This window comes from Sapajus apella, unplaced genomic scaffold, assembly GCF_009761245.1.
Source record: "Sapajus apella isolate SASKATOON/1434 unplaced genomic scaffold, GSC_monkey_1.0 scaffold12, whole genome shotgun sequence".
Taxonomy (NCBI): Eukaryota; Metazoa; Chordata; class Mammalia; order Primates; family Cebidae; genus Sapajus; species Sapajus apella.
In genome coordinates this window covers 20,092,697-20,115,967 of record NW_022436952.1, presented here as the reverse complement: position 1 = coordinate 20,115,967, position 23,271 = coordinate 20,092,697, and the positions used below count along the sequence as shown (strand labels likewise).

General features: G+C 39.0%; 1 long non-coding RNA gene across 1 annotated transcript in view; it reads left to right on the top strand.

Moving 5' to 3' along the window:
• The window catches only part of LOC116553098, a 239,505-nt gene that overhangs the window by 201,449 nt on the left and 14,785 nt on the right, over positions 1 to 23,271 (top strand). The window lies entirely within an intron of this gene.

Sequence of the window (23,271 nt, the reverse complement as noted above, 5' to 3'; positions counted from 1 at the left end):
ATATGATTCACATCTTTTAAATCTGTATCCTTTATATAAAATTAGGTGCTGTTATGTAATTTTACATCACATTAAAAAATTCCTTGAGTATTCTTTGAAATCATGATTTTAGTGTCTATAAAGTATTTTATCATGTGGATATACCACAATATAGTTTATCAAATCACTTTTTGCTAGATATTTAATTTTCAAATATTTGTTGGGAGAATTATCATTATGATCAATACCTGTATTAGTCAGAGATTGGCCAGGAAATGAGAAATCACTCTAGGTATTTTAGAAGGAATTTAATTCAGGGAATTTATTATACATGAGGAGCTGAAAAACCAGTCACTGAACAACCCAGCATCGAGCGAGAGTGGGAGGTTGCTGTCAACCCTGGAGGAGAAGTGATAATACGGGGAACTGGAAGGCAGAACTACTGAGTGGGAACTGGAAATATGGCAGAGACTGTACTGGAAACGCAAGAGATTTCTGTCTGCTAGCAGCCAAAGCACAGAAAAGACAGAGCTGCTTCTGTTTAGGTCACAAAAGCAGAGACAGAGTTGAGAAGTACCTTGGATTCTCTCTTCCTCTGATCTGCTTTTCTGCCAGTGCCTCCTACAGCAAAAACTGTCCAGAAACCTGAGGACAAGAGAGCCTGGGAACAGTTTCCCAGCCTTGGGAACAGCCTGAGCAATTTCCTCAGAATAGCAACCCTTTCTGTGAAATGATAGCAAACACGCCTGACACTAAAGAGCACATCATCCTTGTGCACAAGCGTTTTTGATTATTTCCTTAGGATGCTTGCTTAGGGATGGAGCAGTAGAATGACCGCATCAAAAGAAAAACCGTTTTGAGGGCTTTGATATGTATTTGGTACATATTGCTAAGGTGTCTTCTGGAGAAACTGCACCATTTACCTATGCCTCACAGTCCTTGGCACTGAAGCTGCCACTTGAAAACAATATCCCAGTTTGATAGAAAAATAAATTATCTCATTATTTTACTTTTCATCTTCTATTTGGCCAGTTAAAACAATATTCAAATGTTTTTAATGTCTTTTTCTAAGACTTTATCCTTTTCATGAGAATTGATGGTTGACATTCTTTATTTCTCTTCCCCTCCCCTCCCCTCCCCACCCCTCCCCTCCCCTCCCCCGCCCTTCCCCTCTCCTCTCCTCTCCTTTTTTTTTTTTTTGAGATGGAGTTTTGCTCTTGTCACCCAGGCTGGAGTGCAATGGCACAATCTTGTCTCACTGAAACCTCCACTTCCTGGGTTCAAGCGATTCTCCTGCCTCAGCCTCCTGAGGAGCCGGGATTATAGGCGCCCACCATGCCCAGGCAATTTTTTTTGTTTTTTTTTTGTAGAGATGGGGTTTCACCATGTTGGCCAGGCTGTTCTCGAACTCCTGACCTCAGTTGATCCACCTGCCTTGACCTCCCAAAGTGCTGGGATTACAGGCATGAGCCACTGTGCTTGGCCAAATTTCTTATTTCTTTTGAGATGTTCACTCATTTTAAAAACAGGTTTGTTGAGGTATAATTGACATACAACAAACTGCACATATTTAAAGTAAAAAATTTGATAAATTTTGCTGTATATATACACCATAGAACCATCAACATCAAGAAAACGAACATATCCATCACCTCCTAAACTTTTCTCTTGCCCCTTTATAATCTGTCCCATTTCTATGCACCCACCCACACTATCATCAGCCAGCTACTGATCCACCGTGTGTCAATATACCTGTAGATAGCTTTGCATTTTCTGGGAACTTCGTATCAAATTGAATCATACAGGCCATTACCTCTACCTCTCTCTATTCTCACTCTCATTTTTCGTTCTGGCTTATTTCACTCAGCATGATTATTTTGATATTCATCTATGTCATTTCTTTTTTCATTTATTTTTATTCCTAAGTAGCATTCCATTATACAGATGTATCACATCATCCATCTATCTTTTGATGGACACTTGGGCTGCTTCCAGTTCTTGGCTAGCACAAATAAAACTGCAACGACCGTTTGTGTGCAAGTGCGTGCATGGACAAATGCTTTTTATTTCTCTTGGATAAATAACTAGAGTGGAATGAAAAGTATATGTTTAACTTTTAAGAAACTGCCAAATGGCTGTTCCGAAGTGGTTGTGGCATTTCACATTCTCTACAGTGTCTGAGAATTCCAGTCTCTCCCCACCTCTGCCAACGCTCGGCATAGCCAGTCTTTTATATATTTAAACATTTTTCCTCATATACATTGCAAATGTCTTACTGTCTTCAGAGAGCTGTTTCTTTAGCTCCCGTGTGATTATTCCATTTTCAATGTGGACTATGTATTGTATCAGGTTTTCTAGGTTGGCTGGCGCCTGGCCTGAGTTTACCTTCGTCCCACCCCACAAATTCCTCAGTTTTCTCAGGAATTTCATAAAACTCTGGGTTCTTCTACAGCAGAGATCGTTCCCATTCTCTTCCTGGCTCCTCAAAATAAGCATGAATTTTTGTAAGCTAGAAAGCAAGCCAGTGTCATATCACAATGTGATACTCTTTCAGTTTCTTCTAAATGTTTTTATACTGCCCCTAGTTTTTGGTCAAAGACAAGGTCTACAACTTCAAATATGGCCCTCATAGTCAGTTGCACAGTGAAACTTCATTTTTCATGACAGTGATATCCAAATGCAGAATTTAAAGCATCTGGTAAACAACACCAAATTCTTGATGTATCCCCCATGTCACAACATTTGCAAGTTGAGTTGCAGAGTTAGCCATGGGGAACTTCTCACTGGTCTCCAATGTAAATGTAAAAATGTAGCTCTCTGAACAATCGTAACTTGATTTGTGGTATGTGTTTGGAAAGCAAAGCATTTAGGCATTGGCCCAAATGTAAAGTGGAAATAAGGCCTACAGGCAGATGTTTACTATCCTCAAACAACTGGACTACCGGTCTCCATGGATACTCCAGCTGTTGGTTTGCTCTAGTTTCAGAGAAAAGAGAGTCCCTTCATATAAAATCACATTTGCTTTTGCAGAAGCACAGTTATGAGTGAAAAAGGCATTGCCTTTTAGAAATATAATCTGATGATAATTTGTTTGGAAATACATTGAGTCCAAGCTCCTTCTCTACTCACAGGGAACAGAATGGCATTTTCTAAATAAGTGAATGGTTATAGGAATGTATGATATATACACACACATATATATAATTCATTTAGCAAAAAATTATTTATTATATATGTCATACACTTTCAAACATAATCTTTGGACTCATGTAGCTTAGATGATAGAAGCAGAAGATGGATATTATCTAAAGAACATACAAACAGGTATATAATTAAAATGGAAATGAATGTCTCAATGGGAAAGTACGGAGTGCTGTGTGAAGGTGTATATCTGGGATTGCCCTGGTCTGGGATAGTCTCTGAGAAATGATATTTGATTTGAAACTTGAATGATAATTAACTGAATAAAGGGATGAGAGAAGTGGCTTCTAGTCAGAGGACCCAAAGGCCCTGGAGCAGGAGGAAACAGGGCCCTCTTAGTCCCTGAAGAAAGCCAGTGTAGATGGCGAGAGGGCATGAGAAGGAGGACAATAGATAAGGCAGGCAGGGGGCTGACACTGAGGACTTTATTGACCATGTTAAGTTGTTTTGGTTTTGTCCCAAAAGAATTAGAAAAGTCACTAAAGGGTTTGAAGTGGTGGTGATTCATCTGATTTCTGTTGCCGAAAAATTGCTCTGGTTGCAGTGTGGAGAGCTTTTTAGAGTGGTGTCTAATTGAAAGCAAAGAGACCTGAAAGCAGACTAGGGCAGCAAAATCCCTGGTGATGGAAAAGCAGGTTTGGGAGTTCAGGTCAGTTTCAGGCATGATGAGTTTCAGGTGACTTTGAGGCACTCTGAGGGAAGACAAATGGGCAGAGCTATGTGTGGCTCCGGAGCTCAGAAGAACCTGAGTTCGAATGATGAATTTGGCTGTCACGGTCATACAGATGGTGGCTGAAACTGTCAGTAGGTATGCCTTGAACTTCACAGACTTCACAGAATTGAGAGTAGGTGTAAAACCAAATCATGCGGGATCTCGGTATTTAATGTCTGGATATTTAGAGCTTAGGAGGCCAGGAGAATGAGAAGTGTTCTGGAGGGTGGGGAGGTATCAAGGGAATGTGGCGTCATGAAAGTCAAGGTAGAAAAGTGTCAGAAGAGGTGGTTAATGACATCGCCAATTGCTGAGAAGTCAAGAACTACGAGGCCAAAAAAATGACAAAGTTTAAAGTATTTTGTTGATTATTATTAAAACAGGTAGGTTTCTTTTACCCCTGTAGGTTTGCTTTATGCTGTATCCTTGTTGTTTCCTTTAAGTCACGTTTTGGGTTTTGGTCTATACTGATTTTTTGTTGTTGTTGTTGCTGTGACCTTTTTCTGTGTTTTGGAAAGAATATATATTGCATATAATGGTATATATATATATATATATATATATATATATATATATATATTTTAAATCTAGGTTTAAATTCCATTTTCCTAATTGTTAGAGTAATTCAATGAGTATTTTTAAGTTCTCTTATAACAGATGAGAAATTAAGCAATTTGTAGGGTTTCTTTCTGCTTTCACCTATTATGCTAAAAAATTATGTCATTTGGAATTATTTAGTACATTTTACATTTTCTGTTTTAAGAATTTTTTTACATTTGCATGCTTTTTTGCATTTATAACAAATACACATCCTCTCTGTGTATGTTCATTCTTTTTTATTTTTCCTTCCTTCCTTCCTTCCTTTTTCCTTCCTCCCTTTTCTCTCTTTTTTTATTCTTTCTTTCTCTATTTCTTTCTTCCTTTCTTTCTCTCTTCCTTCCCTCCCACTTTCCTCCCTCCCTCCCTCCCTCCCTCCCTTCCTTCCTTCCTTCCTTCCTTCCTTCTTCCTTCCTTCCTTCTTTCTGATAGGGTCCTGCTCCGTTGCCCAGGCTGGAGTGCAGTGATGGAATCATTGCTTACGACAACCTTGTACTCCTAGGCTCAAGCCATACCATATGATATCTGCCTCATATCTTTTAGACCATATCTGCCTTATTCTTGGCCTCTGCATTTTTCATTTCTTGATTAGATTGCATCTTTAGTTATATTTTAATAGAAATATTTAAAATGTTTGGATTATAACATAATTGTCAAAATAAAATCCAAATAATGTAGAAGTATAGACAATGAAAAATGAAAGATCTTCACACCCCCACCCCCAGGGCAGAACCACAATTAAAAACAAAATTTTTTAATTTCATTTTTCTTTAAAAACACGTGGGATGGGGATGTCTAGGTTTCAGCCTACTTGGCAATTTGTGGCCCTATTTAATGTGAAATTTTTATTTCTCTAAACTCATAACTGTTCACCCCTGGAAAATTCTACTTTGATGATTTCTTTCCCATCTTTTCACTCTTTCTTGAACCCTTTCAGCTGGTTGTGGAATCATCTTCAGTCCTCAACTTACGTCAGGTAACACAGTTCTACATCACTCTCAGTTCCACCTACTTGTTGCAAGTAGCCACCCTGGAATGGGTGTAGACAGTGGGACTGAATAGACACAGTGATCTGTAATATGGCTGCCTAAACAGTAACACCCTCATGAAAAACAGGTGGCTGCGTGGTGTGCTGACTGGTGCAGGCCTAGATTTCTGAGTCGTGTGCAGAAAATTGGAAATAAAGAATCCTTCTCTTCATTTGTAGGAAATGAAGAATCTTCTTCATTATAGGAGGTTTGTAGGAGATAAAACTAACAGACTTTTAAAGAACCATTAATCCATTCAACACATGTAATATAGGCAATTCCAGAAAGTAGAGTACATAGTTCACATAGATTGTTCCTGAATTTACACCACACACAGACACATACGCACACACACACACACACACACACATACCCCTCTTCTAGTAAATTAGACCACCAGTTTAATATTCTAATTTTTATTAATGGTTTTTGTTTGATTTTGTGTACCTTTTCTAATTTTTCCAATTGAATAATCTCAGTTATATTCTGCCCATCTCCCACCCAGATTTAATTTGGCTTTCTGTTTTTAGGATCTGAATTTTCTATTTATCAGATTCTCTATTTCGGGTGAAAAAGCCAAGATATGTGTTTCTCAATTGACTGCTATGGGTCTTAAAGTCAGGAGAGACTCCAAGTTTCAGGCATTTATATTGCCTATCACTTTTAGTATAGTTGCAAATTTTTCTATTTCTGAATTTTGGGTTATTTTAACGGACTGCCTTAGGCATAGTATTTTAAATGGAAAAATCTCAAAACATGTTTATTGAGTACAGACTATAAAGGTGTCAAGATTAACCTCTTTTGTTTAAAATGTAAATGTGAAGAAGGATAAGAGAAAGGTGTGAAGCTCCCGATTTTATATCAGAATAATATTTTTTGCCAATCTGGTAACTTTTTCCCTTGTCCTAGAGTTACTACTATAAACAAACAAACAAAAACTCCTCTAAAATATCTATTGCTTTGATGCTTTTAAGTAGCAATGAACTGCCCTACAAATTTATTCTACCAGCATCCACAGCTTTTTTCTCTCACAACTGTCCTGCTGGAATCAATAAACTGTTGATTAAAAACCTTGTTACTTAATACATTTAGTAAGCTTAAACTGTTTTTTAGAAACCTAATCACTTTCATGTCACTAGCTGCAGGGATAGAGACAAAAGCTGTGGCTAATTATTAACAACTTCACAAAGCCAATATTGAATTTCTAATGTATCCCAAATGCCCGTTTTCTCTGATTAGTTCCTGTGTCCTGCTAGCTAGCACATTGCTAGCTTGGAGAATTGCTTCATGTTTAAGATCCTAAGGTTTCAGAAAAAACTTGAAACAGTAACAGATTCTCTAGTCATTCTGAAACAGTCTTGTACTTATGCAACATCTGGGTACCAAGGGGAATAATCGCTGGCTGGTAGACCGCCAATAGCATCCTCATACACCACCTGCTTCAAGATGGCGGACTCCCAGCTGCTGAGTAAAGAGGAGAAAGAGGATCAGAATTGTCTTGTAAAACAGGCCAACCTGGTTTAGACATATTCTAACTCTGAGCTGTCTGTCTACTCCCTTGAATTCTCTCCTGAGCCCCAGAACTGTATTTCCAATGGTCAAATACACAAATATTCCCCAAGTTTCAGAGGACCGCAGCTATCTGCCTGAAACATTATATTGAAAATTGGAGACTAGAGACTGAGATTTTGAAGTGAAAACCAGTCATCAAGCTGTACCTGGGATTATGTCTGGGGAGTGAAGGTGACATAATTAAGGCATCCAATTAAGTTGGCGTTTATTGGTGAATGCTCTGACTTCTGAGTAGCTTACCAGCATATGTCATATAATCTTATACTCAGAAAGAGCATGCTGGAGTCATTATGCTTTAGACATAAGTCTCACTGGTAGAACAAGGTCTAAGGGCAAGACAGAAAGATCATTTTCCCCTGAAATCTGCCTATCTCATTAGCCTTTTCATGGGTGATATAACTTCTCCCTCTCTCCAAATACTCTGGGGTCCCATGGCTATCCATACAAAGCATGCCATTTCCATTATTGTTATAAATTACGTGCCAAGCCCCTGGAGACCCTTGTCCCAAGGTACAGATACTTACTGAAGATGAACTATTATATGACAGCACAAGCAAGAATGGACTTTAGGAAGTAAAACGAACAGACTTTTAAATAAACCATTAATCCATCTAACGTGTAATATGGGCAATTCCAGAAAGTGGAGTATGTAGTTCACATAGATTATTCTTGAATTTATAACACAGACACAGACACACACACACACACACACACACACACACACACACCCCACTCTCTTCAAGTAAATAAGACATCAGTTTAATACTCTAATTTTTATTATTTTTTTTATTTTTTTCTGCCTTTTCTAATCTTTCCAATAGAATAATCTCAGTTATATTCTGCCCATCCCCCCAGATTTATGTTTGGTTTCCTATTTTTCAGGATCTGTGACGCAAACAGAGCTAAAAGTTGATCCTGCTAGTTGTATAACCAAGATACTGTAGAATTATATTGTCAAATTATTTATAAGCCTGTATTTATAATGGCATTGGAGGTACTTGGTTAAAATTTGATTAAGTTGCCACAAAATGAGATTGGTACTCCTGTCAAGGTGCTGAGCATCACATGCTTTGGTCAAATTACCAAGTAAGCTCCACAAATTCACACAAAATGTCCATTTCAAAATACTTATTAAAACAACTCATCTTGCATCTTTACTTTCTATCACCAATCACTGCCTTGAAGATATTTTACATAAATATAAATAGTTATAAGTGGAACTAACACATAGATAAGGCCAATTTCCTTCCTAAGTAAAAACTAAGTGTTAGTTTTCTTTCATCCCATGAAATTTTAAGAAGAAAAGCACTATTCCTCAACAAACAATGAAAGAATTTGTTGCTGGCTGATCTGCCTTACAAGCAATGCCAAAAGAAGTCTTTCAGCAGAGAAGAAAACAATGCAAGATGGTAATTCAGATCTGTATGAAGAAATGAAGAACCCTATAAATGTAAGGAAGTAGATGAACAAATAAGATTGCATGGAGGTGGCCGGGCGTGGTGGCTCACGCGTGTAATCCTAGCACTTTGGGAGGCTGAGGCGGACAGATCTCGAGGTCAGGAGTTCAAGACTAGCCTGTCCCCCATGGTGAAACTCTGTCTCTACTAAAAATATAAAAATTAGCTGGGCATGGTGGCATATGCCTATAATTCCAGCTGCTCCGGAGGCTGAGGCAGGAAAATTGCTTGAACTGGGACCTGAGAGGCAGGGGTTGCAGTGAGCTGAGATCATGCCACTGCACTCCAGCCTAGGCGACAGAGAGAGACTCCATTTCAAAAAAAAAAAAAAGATTGCATATATATATAGAGAGAGAGAGAAAGAGAGAGAGAGAGATTGTACTACCTTTTCTCTTAATTTCTTTGAAGATTTATAATTATAACACCATATTATTGAATTTATAACAGACAGATACAATATATATGACAACATTAGCACAAAAGAAGAAGAAAAGAGAACTATATTGGGCAAAGTTTCTTTATTTTACCTGAATTGTTAGTATTAACTTGAAGTACATTGTAATAAACTAAAATGCGAATTATTATTCCTGAAGAAACTACTAAAAATATAAAAATATGTATAGCTAAAAAAGACAAAAGAAAATGATACACTAAAAAAAGTCCTTTACTTTAAAAGGCAGCAAAAAAGGGATAAATACATGAGACATATAGCAAACAGAATAGTATAATCACAGACATAAATCTACCCATTTTGATGATTCTATCAAAAGGTGAATTAACTAAGTAATTCAGTCAAAAGGCAGATTGTCAGACTTAATTTTTAAAACAAACAGAATCCAAATATATGCCTTCTATAACAGATACATTTTCGATTGTAAGAAGTTGAAAGTAACTTTCAACAGTAAGAGATATAAAATACTTAACAATAACAGACAAAATAGACTTGAAGACTGCAAATATGACTAGACAACAGGGCCATAGCATATGAATAAAAGGATCAATTCTTTAGAAATACATAATAATTAGTGTCTACACAACTAAAACAGAGCCCCAAAACACATTAAGCAATAGTTGACAGAACTGAAAGGAGCAATAGACAATGCAACAATAATAAACTTTAATATTCCACTCTCAATAGTTAATAAAATAGCTAGACAGAAAATCAGCAAGAATATACAGGATTTGAACAACACTATCAACTACTTTGACCTAACAGACATTTATAGAACAGTCCATACAATGACAGAACGCACGTTGGTCTCAAGTGCCAATGAAACATTTTCTAGGATAGATCATATACTGGACCATGAAACCATTAGGCACACTCCTGTAATCCCAGCACTTCGGAAGGCCGAGGTGGGTGTATCACGAGGTCATGAGTTTAAGACCAGCCTGGCCAACATGGTGAAACCCTGTCTCTACTAAAAATACAAAAATTAGCCACACGCAGTGGTGGGCGCCTGTAATCCCAGCTACTTGAGAGGCTGAGGCAGGAGAATTGCTTGAACCTGTGAGGCAGAGGTTGCAGTAAGCAGAGATTGTGCCAGTGCCCTCCAGCATGGGCAACAGAGTAAGACTTCAACTCAAAAAAAAAAAAAAAAAGAAGAGGATTTAAATAATAAAAAGTATGTTCTTCGACTACAATGGAATTGAAGAGCAATGAAAAACAACAATGGGTGCTTGAGGGGATGGATATGCCATTCTCCATGATATGCTTATTTCACATTGCATGCCTCTATTAACACAACTCATGTACCCCATAAATATTAACATATAAACCTACCATGTACTCATAAAAATTAAAAAATGAATAAATCAGATTTGAATAAAGAAAAACAACAATGGAAAGAAAACTGGGAAATCTTCAAAGACTTAAACCAAGGGTAAACAGGAAATCGCAATGGAAGTTAGGAAATATTTTGAACTGAATGAAAATAAAAACACAATATATCAGAATTGTTAAGAAAATAATTCAGTTCAAATTACATAAAAACTGAGAAGAATAATGTTAGCAAATGAATTCAAGAATTTTACACTGAAAACTATAAATCTTTGCTGAGAGAAATTAAAGAAGCTTTAAATACATGGAAAGTCACACTGTGTTCATGAATTGGAAGACTCAATATTGTAAAGATAATGACTCACTGGAATTGACCAGTAGATTTAATAAAATTCTAATGAAAATCTTATATATAACACAGTATAATCCCTTTACAAAATACTGGTAGGTTTTGTGTAAACCTTGACAAGCAGATCCTAAAATATATATGGGAATGCAAAGGACCAAGAGCAGCCAAAACAATTTTGAAAAAGAACAGAATTCGAGGACTTCTATTAGCCTATTTAAAACTTATTGTAAACCTGCAGTATTTGAGATTGTGTGCTCCTGGCATAAGAAGAGGTATAATAGATGAATCATACAAAATTAAGAGTCCAGAAATAAATTCTTACATTTAGTTTAATGAGTTTTTGACAAGGTGCTGAGGCAATTCAATGAGCAAGAATAGTATTTGTAATAAATATTGGACAATTGGAAATCCAATGGACAATTGGATAGTCATAGAAAAAACAGAATTTACATTCCTACCTTACACCATAAATACACAGTTACTCAAAATGAATCATATACCTAAGTGTAAAGAGCTAAACTAAAAAATGCTAGAGCAAAATCTTATGTACTTCGTTTAGACAACTCATTTTTAACTATAACACTGGAAGCATAAAGATGAAGAAAAAATGATCAATTAAGCTTTATTACAGTTAACAAATGTGAAAATACAATGCTGAAACCAGAAAAATAGTTACAATCATATATCTAATAAAAGATTTGTATCCAGCATATAAAAACATTTACAACTTCATATGAAGACAAACAACCCAATTTTTAAAATGTATAAAAGATTTGAATAGAGATTTCACCAAGAAGATATATGACTGGCTAATGAGTACATGAAAAGATGCTCAGCATCATTAGTAATTAAGAAAATATAAATTAAAATCGTATGATACCACTTTACACCCACTAGGATGGCTGTAATGAAAAGTCAAAAAAGCAAGTAACAGGTGTTGGCGAGGATGAGGAGACACAGAAACATTGCTGGTGGGAAAATGAGATGGCACAGCCATTTCGAAAAACAGTCTGACAGTTTTCCAAAACAGTTAAACTGTGGATTAGAAAAAGAAAATAATCTTATTCGTGGAGTATTTGACCTGAATGTAGAAAATTCAAGAAGTTCATGAAAAATCTACTAGAAGTAGTAAATATGTTCGGCAAAGTTATAGGCTACAAGAAACCACATACAATCTGCAAGTAGGTATCTACTCAAGAGAAATGAAAATATATGCTTCCAAGAAAGATGTGTCTGTCAATATTCATAAACTTGTGATACATCATAGCCAAAAACTAAAACTTCCACATGTCTGCCAATTGGGAAATAGAAAATAAAATGTAGACTATCCATACAATGAAATATTAGCAATAAAACCCTACAAATTACGGATACATGCTAAATGTCGATAAACCATAGTCAGCGGGCACAGCCAGGTTGAATCAAAGCCCCAAGTTGCTGAAAGGACCCAACAATAGGAACTGGGAAACCAGTGTTTGAGCTGTGGCTCTGCCACCTACTGTCTGGGGAAACTTCAGTGAGTCAGACAACTAACTGAAGGAGCTTCATTATCTTCACTTAAAACATGAAAGTGGGCAAATCACGAGGTCAGGAGATTGAGACCCTCCTGGCTAACACGGTAAAACCCCATCTCTACTAAAAATACAAAAAAATTAGCCAGTCATGGTGGCACGTGCCTGTAGTCCCAGCTACTCGGGAGGCAGAGGCAGGAGAATTGCTTGAATCCGAGAGGAGGAGGTTGCAGTGAGCCAAGATCACACCACTGCACTCCAGCCTGGGCAACAGAGCCAGACTCTGTCTCAAACAAGAACAACCAAAAAACTGTAAATAGCTTGAACTAAATTTCATCTAACCTTCCAACTATAATATCATAATATAATATTTTTTAAAATTGTATTTAATTTAACAGTGAATCTGTAGGCAATGTCATTCTACCCTCCAACAGAATTTTTACTCTTCTCCCACTTTGCAGTAGCATGCATTTGGGGTGGACTGAGCCTACCTTCTGGCCACTGTAATTGGTTCAGTGATGTGAACTAGGACCCAAGCCTAAGCCAATTATTTGTTGTTTGTCATTTTGCTGCTGGACAGAGAACTGGTTCTAAAGCCTAGGATGTCTCTCTCTGTTTCCTGGAATTTCAACTATAAAGCTTGTCTTGAATTGCTGCTGGCAGCTGTCTCTGCCCCACAACTGGAAGCCAACGTGAGGGCACAGCTGAAGTGTAAGGAAAAGCAGAGGAGAGAGGCACGCAGAGCAATAGTGCTAAGGGCCTTGATCAAACCATATCTGAAGGCAAACCTATCTCCAGATGTTTTATTCCCATGATTATGTATATTTATTATTTAAAAGCATTCTCTATTACTTTCAATCACATGTTTTATGTCTGATAAAATGGCTATGCCTTAAAAATCTAAGTCCTAGGTCATTAGAATCTTAAACTAGAAAGATTGAGGAAGAGAACTTGTTCTCCCAGACATTACACAGTATTGGGTTTGGCTCTCTGATATGTGACTATCAAATGGAGGGGGCAGTGAATTTACTCAAAGCTGAAACCAAATATTTTGGATATTTATTTAGATGACAGACTCCAGGAGAGGGTAGGGATTTTGTACATATTACCACCTTAAAGATGATGAACAGTTTTTAGACCCTATTTGGCAGCTGGCTGGTTGGCACCTGGATGCCTGGAATATCACAGCCACTCAATAAATATTTGTTGAACAAATGAGTAAATGGATGAAAGGAGATGATGCAAGGAATTGGGGGGATGGAGGAGAATATGTGTTAGCACCATAGTTTTACTAATGTGGGCAATTTTGTAATGCAAACATGGGCCAAACCAACCTGAAAATTGCCTAGTAATCCGTGGCCACAGACATGATTTGTCAATTTGAAACGTGTATCTCTAAAAACAAGCTATAAACAGTATGACGAAGAAGATTTAGCTGATGAAACAACTTGATGACAAAAATCAGAAAAGAAAAAAGTTGGCTCAGTTAGAGTCTTTTGTCATGTATAATTCAGGACATTCTTTAGTGAGCCCTTCATGCTGGCTTATATTGCAATGCCACATAATTATATCATGAGACTGAGCTCCTTAATTCCATCTCCCACCTTGGTTTCCATTGCAGTCCTTAGCATGACTCATTCAAGAGCAGGATATTTGCTTATTGACTCTGGTCTTCTCTTTTTATAAACAAAAGGTCCATTTGCTTCAGAAATTTCCCATTTTGTTCTCTAGGAATATGTACAAAATAAGTTCACAAACTCTTAAAACAAAAGAACTTTAAAAACATATATTTGAAAGAAGACCACACAGGTGTCATTGGACATGAAGATGAAGTTGCACTTTTATGGGATGTGACAACAATCTGCCAAAGACTGGGCCCTAAATTTGAAATCTCAGGAGGAGAAAAGCCATATAAATAAATTAAACATGTTAACTGAACCTTGGTACTTATGGCATAAAGCAGAACAAAATTTTATAGCATTTGATTCCACTTTTTCTTCACAAAAACTATGTCCTGACATATTTTGGACTCAATTTTCTTTTAGTCATTCAGAAAAAGAAACACAATACCCCTGTATCCATTCCTGCCAAGCACTCAAGATAGAGTGCTTTCTGAAATGTTAAAAAAAAATTAAACCAACATAAAGTTGATATTAACACAAATAATTTTTTTCCTAAGACTAATCCTTTCACCTACATGATCTCACTCTTCTTTACAGCATTGCATGCGATAGGATATCACGTAATGAGGCTATAAAGCTCGGAAGAATCATATTTCAGATAAAAATGAAAGTTGGTAATAAACAAAGCTGGCTCGTTTCACCGAGGACGGAGCAGTATACTAAAATGTAAACACCCTGAAAACTAAGCCTGGGTGGAAGGGTTGGAAATCCTCTCTAACACAGGCAAAGACAGCAACTCTCTCATCCTTCCACTAGAAAGAAAGAGTGAAGCCTCCGATTTGCTGATGATACTTAATACACCCAGAATTATCTCTGCTCTGTGATTGCCACTCACCTTAGGATGACAAGACTTGGCCAACTGGCTTCTGTATAATGAGCTGAACGCCATTTTAGAGTTTTCTTTTGCTGTTGCTGTAAACCCAGGGGAAGACACCAATCCCAGCTGAAATCTAAGAAGAAGGAAGAAAAGAAATGAGATCTCAGCTATGAACGATACATCAACCTTTCCAGCGGGGAGATGTTGGCAGAGGTCACTCGGGTCAAAGCTGAGAGTGAATCCCTCTTCTTCTTGTTAGAAATCTGCGGGCTGGCATTATGTTAGCTTGCCACAAAGGCAAAGATTTAAGTCTTCCATCAGTAGCACCTGGTCTGCTCCTGATGGACGAACAGAAATAATTAAAGGTGTCAGAACTTTCTGGAAGAAATCCAGGTGACAAAATTCTCTGGGGTGAGTACAAAGTGAACACAGCTTAGGAACACATTTCCTCGCTTTCACTTTATGTTTCTCCCCACGTCTCCCCAGGAATATGCAATCATTCGCAAATCACTCGTCATGGCAGGAACTGTGTCTGGGCTGAAAGCCTAGGGAACAGAACAGCGTGGATATGGCCTCCTTCCCACAGCCCATGCACTTTCCACACCTCAATGGCACATTTCCTCTCAAATAATACACAGTGCATGCAAGCTATGAGAAGGGGTGGGTGCAGGTAGAGAGTCATATTTACACCAAACATAGCTTATGCCTGAAATAGAAGGCAGCAAGTATTGGTTGGCACAGCAATGATCTGCGTTGACAATTTCTAAACTCTACAAATTAAGGAGACGACTGTGCTTTATTAACAGGACTTTTGCCCTCTTGCAGAAAGTCTGCAAGGTTTCAGTCCAGACTGAATCTACTGAGCAACAGAAGAGACACATTGCTCAGCAACTAGGTCCTGCCACCTCTTCTCCCATACGAGGCTCACACTCTTCTCTAAATGAATGTTGGACAAATAGTTAAATAATACTGACTTAAAATGATGGAAAATGCATGGCTTGACTAGACCATCTACATTTCTCTCACCCTCAATCCAGGAAGACAGGTGTGTGCTTTTCAGCACAGAAGGAAACAGCATGAAAACAGCAAGCAAGCAAGGAAACCAATAAATACAACAATAAAACTGATTATGTTGGGAATCTGAAGAAGACTTGAGAGGAGGAGGACTTGAGAACATTCTGGCACTGGAAAATCTTCACATGAAGGAACCAGAAGACAGGGAAATAACTACTCCAGGAACACATAACAGTCTAGACTCATCCACTGTTACAGTAGGGAGGAACTAGAAATTCTGGTGCTGGGAAACGTTTTCTTAGTAGATTCCTTCTTGCTTTATTTTGTTCTTCAACATGGTATAGCAAGCCAGATACTGAAACAGAAAACTGGGTGCTTCCCTTGTTGGAGTGAGGAAGGGAGCAAGGGCTTGTGCTTGGCTAGCTCTCCTGGATGACCCTCAGTAGTGGAATTCCATAGGACCAAAAGTTTGAAAATATGCAAATTGGGCTCATTTTCAGATGAGAAAAAAAAGACCTCAAGGTTCTTTTAAGAAAGAGTTGTTGATCTATTAAATAAAAATAAAACCAAATAAATCCAATTCAATGAATTAAGATTTTCAAGAGACATCAGATGTGGCTCCTGTACTCATGGACCTTTTCATCCATCAAGGAAGAAAGACATGTATGAAAACATGCTATGAGCAATGCAGTGATATCCATCATAAGAGAAGCAGATCATATGCTCTGGACACTTACACTGGAGAAAGTTTTCATTCAACCTTGGAGATACTCAAGGTGACCTTGAAACAAGGTCTGATACCATGGGTAATGTTGGTGTCTATGGGGGTATGGACATCAGGTGAGGAAGGGTCTACCAGAAAAACCAAGAAACTAAAATGCGAAGTGTGTACGGACTGCAGTAGGTAGTTGGGATTTATATTTTGTATGAAGAAATTCTTGGAAAATGACATTTAAGATTTTAAATGTCAGATTAAAGAATATAACTTTTACTCTGTGGGTGAATTACTGTTTTGAGACGGGAAGTGACAGAAAATCAGAGCTGAGATTTAGGAAGATTAGTCTGGCAGAGGTTTACAGGATGGCTGATTGTAGGGACAGACTTTGAAAAATTAAATAGCGACAGAACGGAAAGAAAAAGATACGTGTGAGATGAATGGCTACTGAGTTATGGTTCCAACACAGTCAGTATAATGCTGCCATGACCCAATGAGATGGAACACGTAAAAAAAACTCCATTAACTTTTAGTGCAAATTAAATGGCAGAGAAAAAATGTCATTGATGGAAAGAATGCTATGGGTCAAAAATTTGGAATTCTTTTCTCAACTTTGAGGCACTGATTAGTGATGATGTGCAACAATTTCCTCATAAAATTAAAAGTTAAAAACAGTTTCTTGGGAAGAATCAAGTTAATAACACAAGTTTTACCTGAGTTTCCCAGAGGTCACAAGAGTGGGTACAAATGTGGTCCAAGTAGCATTAACACCAAACAAAACAAACAAACAAAACCCAGAACCTCAAGTCTGAATTTCTCTCACTGCAGGGCTCTATGACCTCAACTCCTTCTTAAGTCTATGCCTCTTACTTATGGTACTTTCCAGATGGGGCTACCAGATTTATCACACACGTACAAAAATTGTAAAATGCTCAGGTAAATTTGAATTTCAGAGAAACATGCATTTTTTTTTTTTGTACAAATATGTTCCAAATGGGATATCTGCCTTGATCACCTGTCTACTCCATTGGTGAGGGAGGATTCTCATCTTACCGTTATGGGGTTGGTCAAACATATGACACCTGACGTTAGAGAGACGAGATTGGCAGCAGCTTATTAATCACATACAACCTGGTATGGGAGAACTCTGCACACCACGCAGGGCCACCTGGAGGTTAAACTTGGGAATGGAGTAAACATATCAGGACCCATGGGAGGCAGACTTTGTAGTATCAAGAGGGTGAGGTGAGCCCTGTCTCTGGCAGGAGAATGAAATTGACTTGTTTGGACAATTCCATGGGCTGGCAAGGAACTGAAATCCATTATCTAGGGAAAAGCAGGAACCGTGCCTGTTTTTTGTGATAAGGAGGGCTGATTGGCCAGCAAATTTTATCTGTGGAATACAGTAAAGAGGGGAACTTGCAGCTAGGTCATTCAACACTCTCTTAGTTATAAATGTTAAGGCAGCACATAATACTGATGTTAGGCCTCAGACCTAACATATCAATGAATGATACCACAATATCATTCATTGTTTATCTGAAATGGAAATGTAACTGGGTGTTCTATATTTTATTTGACCAGCTTGTTTCTGGGCATTGCTTCACGTGAATATCCATCAGCTTCACTTTCCTTGGGGAGAGTTGGCCACGTGCAATGCTCTGTCACTAGTTCTGTTCATAAGAACCTGCTCTGATGCCTCTTTGCCCATCATTAACCACAGCATCTCTGCAGGTGTGAGCCTATGCTCCTGGCTCTCAAGGCCAGATGCTTCAAAGCCTGTGGCAGGATGCGTTAGGACCCTTCCATATTGGTATCTCATTCTCTGAATGAGCCTAAGAATCACAGAGCCTATAACCAAGACCCAAACATCACCCAGAAACACAGTTACTCTTGCTTTGGTCCTTAACCTCTTTATCCTCAGAGTTTAAAACTAATTCCTCAGGCTGACCTAAGACATGGATGCCCCTCCAATACCTTTGTTCTTCCCCAAGTTTTTCTTGCTCAAACACACCTCCTCTTTCAGCTACCAAACATGCAAATACTTATAAGACATTTTTGGGGGAGTATCTCTGCATCTTCTCTGCACAGCCAAAATTCCCTTTAACCTGGGTGCGAACCTCTAAAGAACTACTTATGGGTGGCTAGATGATCTGTAAGATCTTCTTCTCCTTCTTCTTCTCCTCCTTCTTCTCCTCCTTCTTCTTCTCCTTCTTCTTCTCCTTCTTCTCCTCCTCCTCCTCCTCCTTCTTCTTCTTCTTTTTTCTTCTTCTTCTTCTTCTTTTCTCCTTCTCCTTCTCCTTCTCCTCCTCCTCCTTCTTTTTCTTCTTCTTTTTCTCTTCCTCCTCCTCCCCCTTCCTCCTCCTCCTCCTCCTTCCTTTTCTTCTTCTTTCTTTTTCTCTTCCTCCTCCTCCCCCTTCCTCCTCCTCCTCCTCTTCTTCTTCTGCTTCTGCTTCTCTTCTTTTTTTGATACAGGATCTTGCTCTATTTCCCAGGCTGAAGGAGGCAGTGGCATGATCATAGCTCACTGCAGCCTCGAACTCCCAGGCTCAAACAATCGTCCTGCCTCAGCCTTCTGAGTAGCCCCCAAGAACCCCAGGCACATGCCACGACGTCTAGGTAGTTTTTAAAATTTTATGTAAAGATAGGGTCTCACTATGTTGTCCAGACTGACCTGTAAGGTGCTAATTGGTATTTTCCTTCTGGGTCTGTGGGAGGCTGAGGGAATCAAGCTTTGTGTTCTGCATTCTTAGTACTTTGTCTCCGTGCATTGTTAATGGTTTTGGTGTAACAGGACAAAATGTCTCGAATCTCAGAATAGAGATTTTGGGGGGGAGTATGCTCTGATAAGCCTAAAGGGGCTATAGGCTTTAGATTTTTTGTTTGTTTGTTTTGTAACTGGCAGCAACTCTTACCCCTGAGAGGGAAGAAGACCTTTTGTGGGGTGAGTCAGGGATGCAGGGTTATGAGAGCTGTGACTTTGGAAGCCTCAGGGAAGGACCGACTTGCTTCTCATGGAAACAGCTGAGCTATCTGACTTTAAGCAACTGTGTGTGCTTGGAAAGTAGCCTATTGGGGAAGACCTCAATTGTTATTCATTATTTACACAACACATACATAGTGAGGACTTACTATATGTCAGCACTCTGGTGGTTGGAAAAGTTGTATTTTACCTTTTGAGGTCTACAGTTTAGTACATCATAATCAGTCCAAGCAATGAATAGTGCCGGCCTTCTGTAGTTGGTCAAAGAACTCAGTGCTTCCACCAATAATCTGTATGAAAACATGGAAGGTAAGGGAGGTTTTTAAATATGACCATGTCGTATGCTTGCTTAAAATCCTTCACTGGCTCAGCATTACATCTAGATAAAGATAATTTTATTTTTTTTTCAGACGAAGTTTGGCTCTGTTGCCCAGGCTGGAGTGCAATGGTGCAATCTCTGCACGCCGAACCTTCTGCCTCCGGGGTTCATGTGATTCTCCTGCTTCAGCCTCCCAAGTAGCTGGGATTATAGGTGCCCACCACCACATTCAGCAAATTTTTGTGTTTTTAGTAGACAGTAGGTTTCACCTTTTTGGCCAGACTGGTCTCGAACTCCTGACCTCAGGTGATCCACCTGCCTTGGCCTCCGAAAGTGCTAGGATTACAGGCGTGAGCCACCTTGCCTAGCTTGAGATAGAGATAAAATTAATGAGCACATCCTTGAAGGCCTGCTGAATCAGGCCCAGCTACTTCCTGACTCTCATCTTGCTCCACACTGACTTGTGTTTTCTCTCCCACAGGTCTTGTTCTTTCTGCCAGAAAGTCAGGACACACACAGTCCCCTCTGCTGGAGGGCCCCCCACCACTTCTCACCTCATTAGCTTCAGCTGCACTGCCCATGTTGAAGCCACAAGCCACATGTGGCTATTGAGCATTTGAAATGTGGTTTGTCTAAATTGTAAAATAGACTCTAGATTTCAAAGACTGAATGCAAAAAAAAAGACATAAAATACCTCAATAACTTTTTATTGATTATATGCTGAAATGATATTTTGGATGTAATGGATTAGGTGTAATATATTATTAAAATTAATTTCACTTCTTTCTTTTTTGGCAAAACAGCTCTAACAACTCTAGAAAAAGCTCTAATAAAGAAGTCACAGGATCTCATTACTCAAAATTCTTGCCCTAGATTTTGTTCCCTTTCCCCTGTTCTTTATTTTGAATGTGACATATTTTTAATTCTTCTTTTCTGTTTTATTTTTTAACTGATAAAAATTGCTTACACCTATGATGTACAATTTTATGTTGTAATATACACTGTAAAATGGTAATTAACATAAGAATCACCTCATATACTTAATTTTATAATTAGAACACTTAAAATCTAGTCTTTCGGCAATTTTCCTTTTTCTTTTATAGACAAGGTCTTCCTGTACTGCTCAGGCCAGAGTGCAGTGGCACCCCAACACGGCTCACTGGGGCCTGGACATCTGGGCTCAAGCAATCTCTCACCTCAGCCTCCTGCGTAACTGGGACAACAGGCATGCACCACAATGCCCAGCTAATTTTTAAATTTTTTGTAGTTATGCGGTCTCTCTGTGCTGTCCAGGCTGGTCTTGAACACCTGTGCTTAAGTGATTCTCCTGCCTCAGCCTCCCAAAGTGCTGAGCTACCATGCCTGGTGGCAATTTTTAACTATACAGCTATCGTACCATGTTGTACAATAGATTTCTTGAACATATTCCTCCTGTCTGGCTGAAATTTTGTGCTCTGTAACCAGCATCTTCCCAATCCCTCTCATGTCCCTCAGCCTAATTTCACTTAAAATTATATGTTTTAATGTAGCTACTAGATTATCTAAAATAATTTGTGTGGCTTCCGTTATAGTCCTCTTGGACAGCTCTGTTTAGCTCTCTATCCTGTCTTCACTCTTTCAGAAAAGCTTTCCCTGCCCTCCCAGACGAGATAAATTCCTCTCATTTCATGTCCTCATGGCCTCTGCTGACCAAAGCTCTAACCACACTCACCTGTGCGATATTTGATTCATGTCTTCACCATCAGTAGACCATTGGCACCATGAATGTGGTAACCAGTTCTGCTCATCATTGACTCCAGCACCAGTGCAGTTCTTACTCCTTTGATCAATTCAATGTATATTTGAATAAGTAAACGAGTGACATTTATATGAAAGGGTGTTTACAACTGGCTGTTAACACAGAGCTTGGAACAAGATCTGATAACAAAAATATGGAGATTTAAGAGTCCTCATTTGACTAGAGAATGCAGTCAAATCATGAAAGATAAAGCTTAATAGAAATAAAAGCATAGTCCAGTGCATAGATTTAAAAAATCAATTCTATCAGTAAAGGATGGGGCAAGACACATTTGAGTTTATGTCGGCCCTGGGGCTTTAATTAACTACAAACTCAATGTTAGCCTTTACCATGAGGCTGTTATTACAAGTGATAATGTAAATCCTATTGTCCAGGTGGAGGCAGGAATCTTCCTGATGAACTATATATTTGTCAGAGCAAATCTGGTGTATCGTATATCACTCTAAGTGACAAGAGAGATTTTAAAGGAATTTAGCCAGTCTGGAAAGAAGTGTTGATACCTCTATACTTAGCAAAGCTGAACAAAATAAGAATGTTTTTCCTGAGGAATAGGGAAAATATGATATTCAGTTTTCAAATATTGGAAGTTATTCTATTGAAGAGAGACACAGGCTTGTTTGCTTTGTTCTAGATGGTAGAACTAGTATCTGTAAGTAATAATAATGTAGTACCAATTTTCAGCTTTATACAAGGAACTTTTTTTTAAGATGGAGTTTCACTCCTGTTGCCCAGGCTGGAGTGCAATGGCATGATCTCGGCTCACTGCAACCTCTACCTCCCAGGTTCAAGTGATGCTCCTGCCTCAGCATCCTGAGTAGCTGGGACTCCAGGTGTCTGCCACCATATCCAGCTAATTTTTTGTATTTTTAGTAGACACAGGGTTTTACAATATTGGCCAGGCTGTTCTCGAACTCCTGATCTCAGGTAATCCACCTACCTTGGCCTCCCAAAGTGCTGGGATTACAGGTGTGAACCACCGTTCCTGGTCTATAAAGAACTTTTGAATTAAAATTCCCCAGGGATTCAGCGTTTTAAAACACAAAGTTATCAGTTTCTTGTTTTTCATGGGTCTCTAAGTAGAGACTCGGTACAGAAGGATTTCTTTAGATCTAGCTAAATAATGTGAGGCACCTGCCAGAGGCAGGGAAATCTATCTCCGACAGCTCCAATTAACTGTGTTCGGGTCATCCTCAAGGGATTGTAAACTCTGTACCTGAACAGAAGGTGGGTGAAAGGCTACCATGGAGCCACCTGGGTTGGGAGCTGCTGCCAAAATTCCCTTTCTCAGAAATGACAGGGCATGCATATGCCTGGCCCATTCCGGGGGACAGAGGGTGATGGCAAAAGGCAGAGGCTTCCTCCCCTCAGCTGACATGGCCCAGCTGCCACTTGGACAGCAGCCACCGTCGACGTGTGGAAGGTCAGGGGAGGAGGCAGGGCAGGGCCTGGGGGCCAGGAGACAGACATCAAGCAATCAGAAACCCATCCTTGGGAGGTTAGGAGGCAGTGGAAAGAGTGACAAAATGTGAGTCGAAGTTATAAGTTGCCAGAGCACGTTCCCTGGTTCCATCAGCCGCCACTTGCAAAATAACAATTCATTGATAAAATCATCAAGACCGTGAAGACAGATACTGCAGAGCGTTAAATCTCAGTCCAGCCCTTCTGAGCATGGGTCCCTGTGTGACCGCATGCGTTTGAGTCTACTGGTCTTGGTCACGATGTCCTTTTAGGAGAATACTGGATGGCTTCTTTTCTGG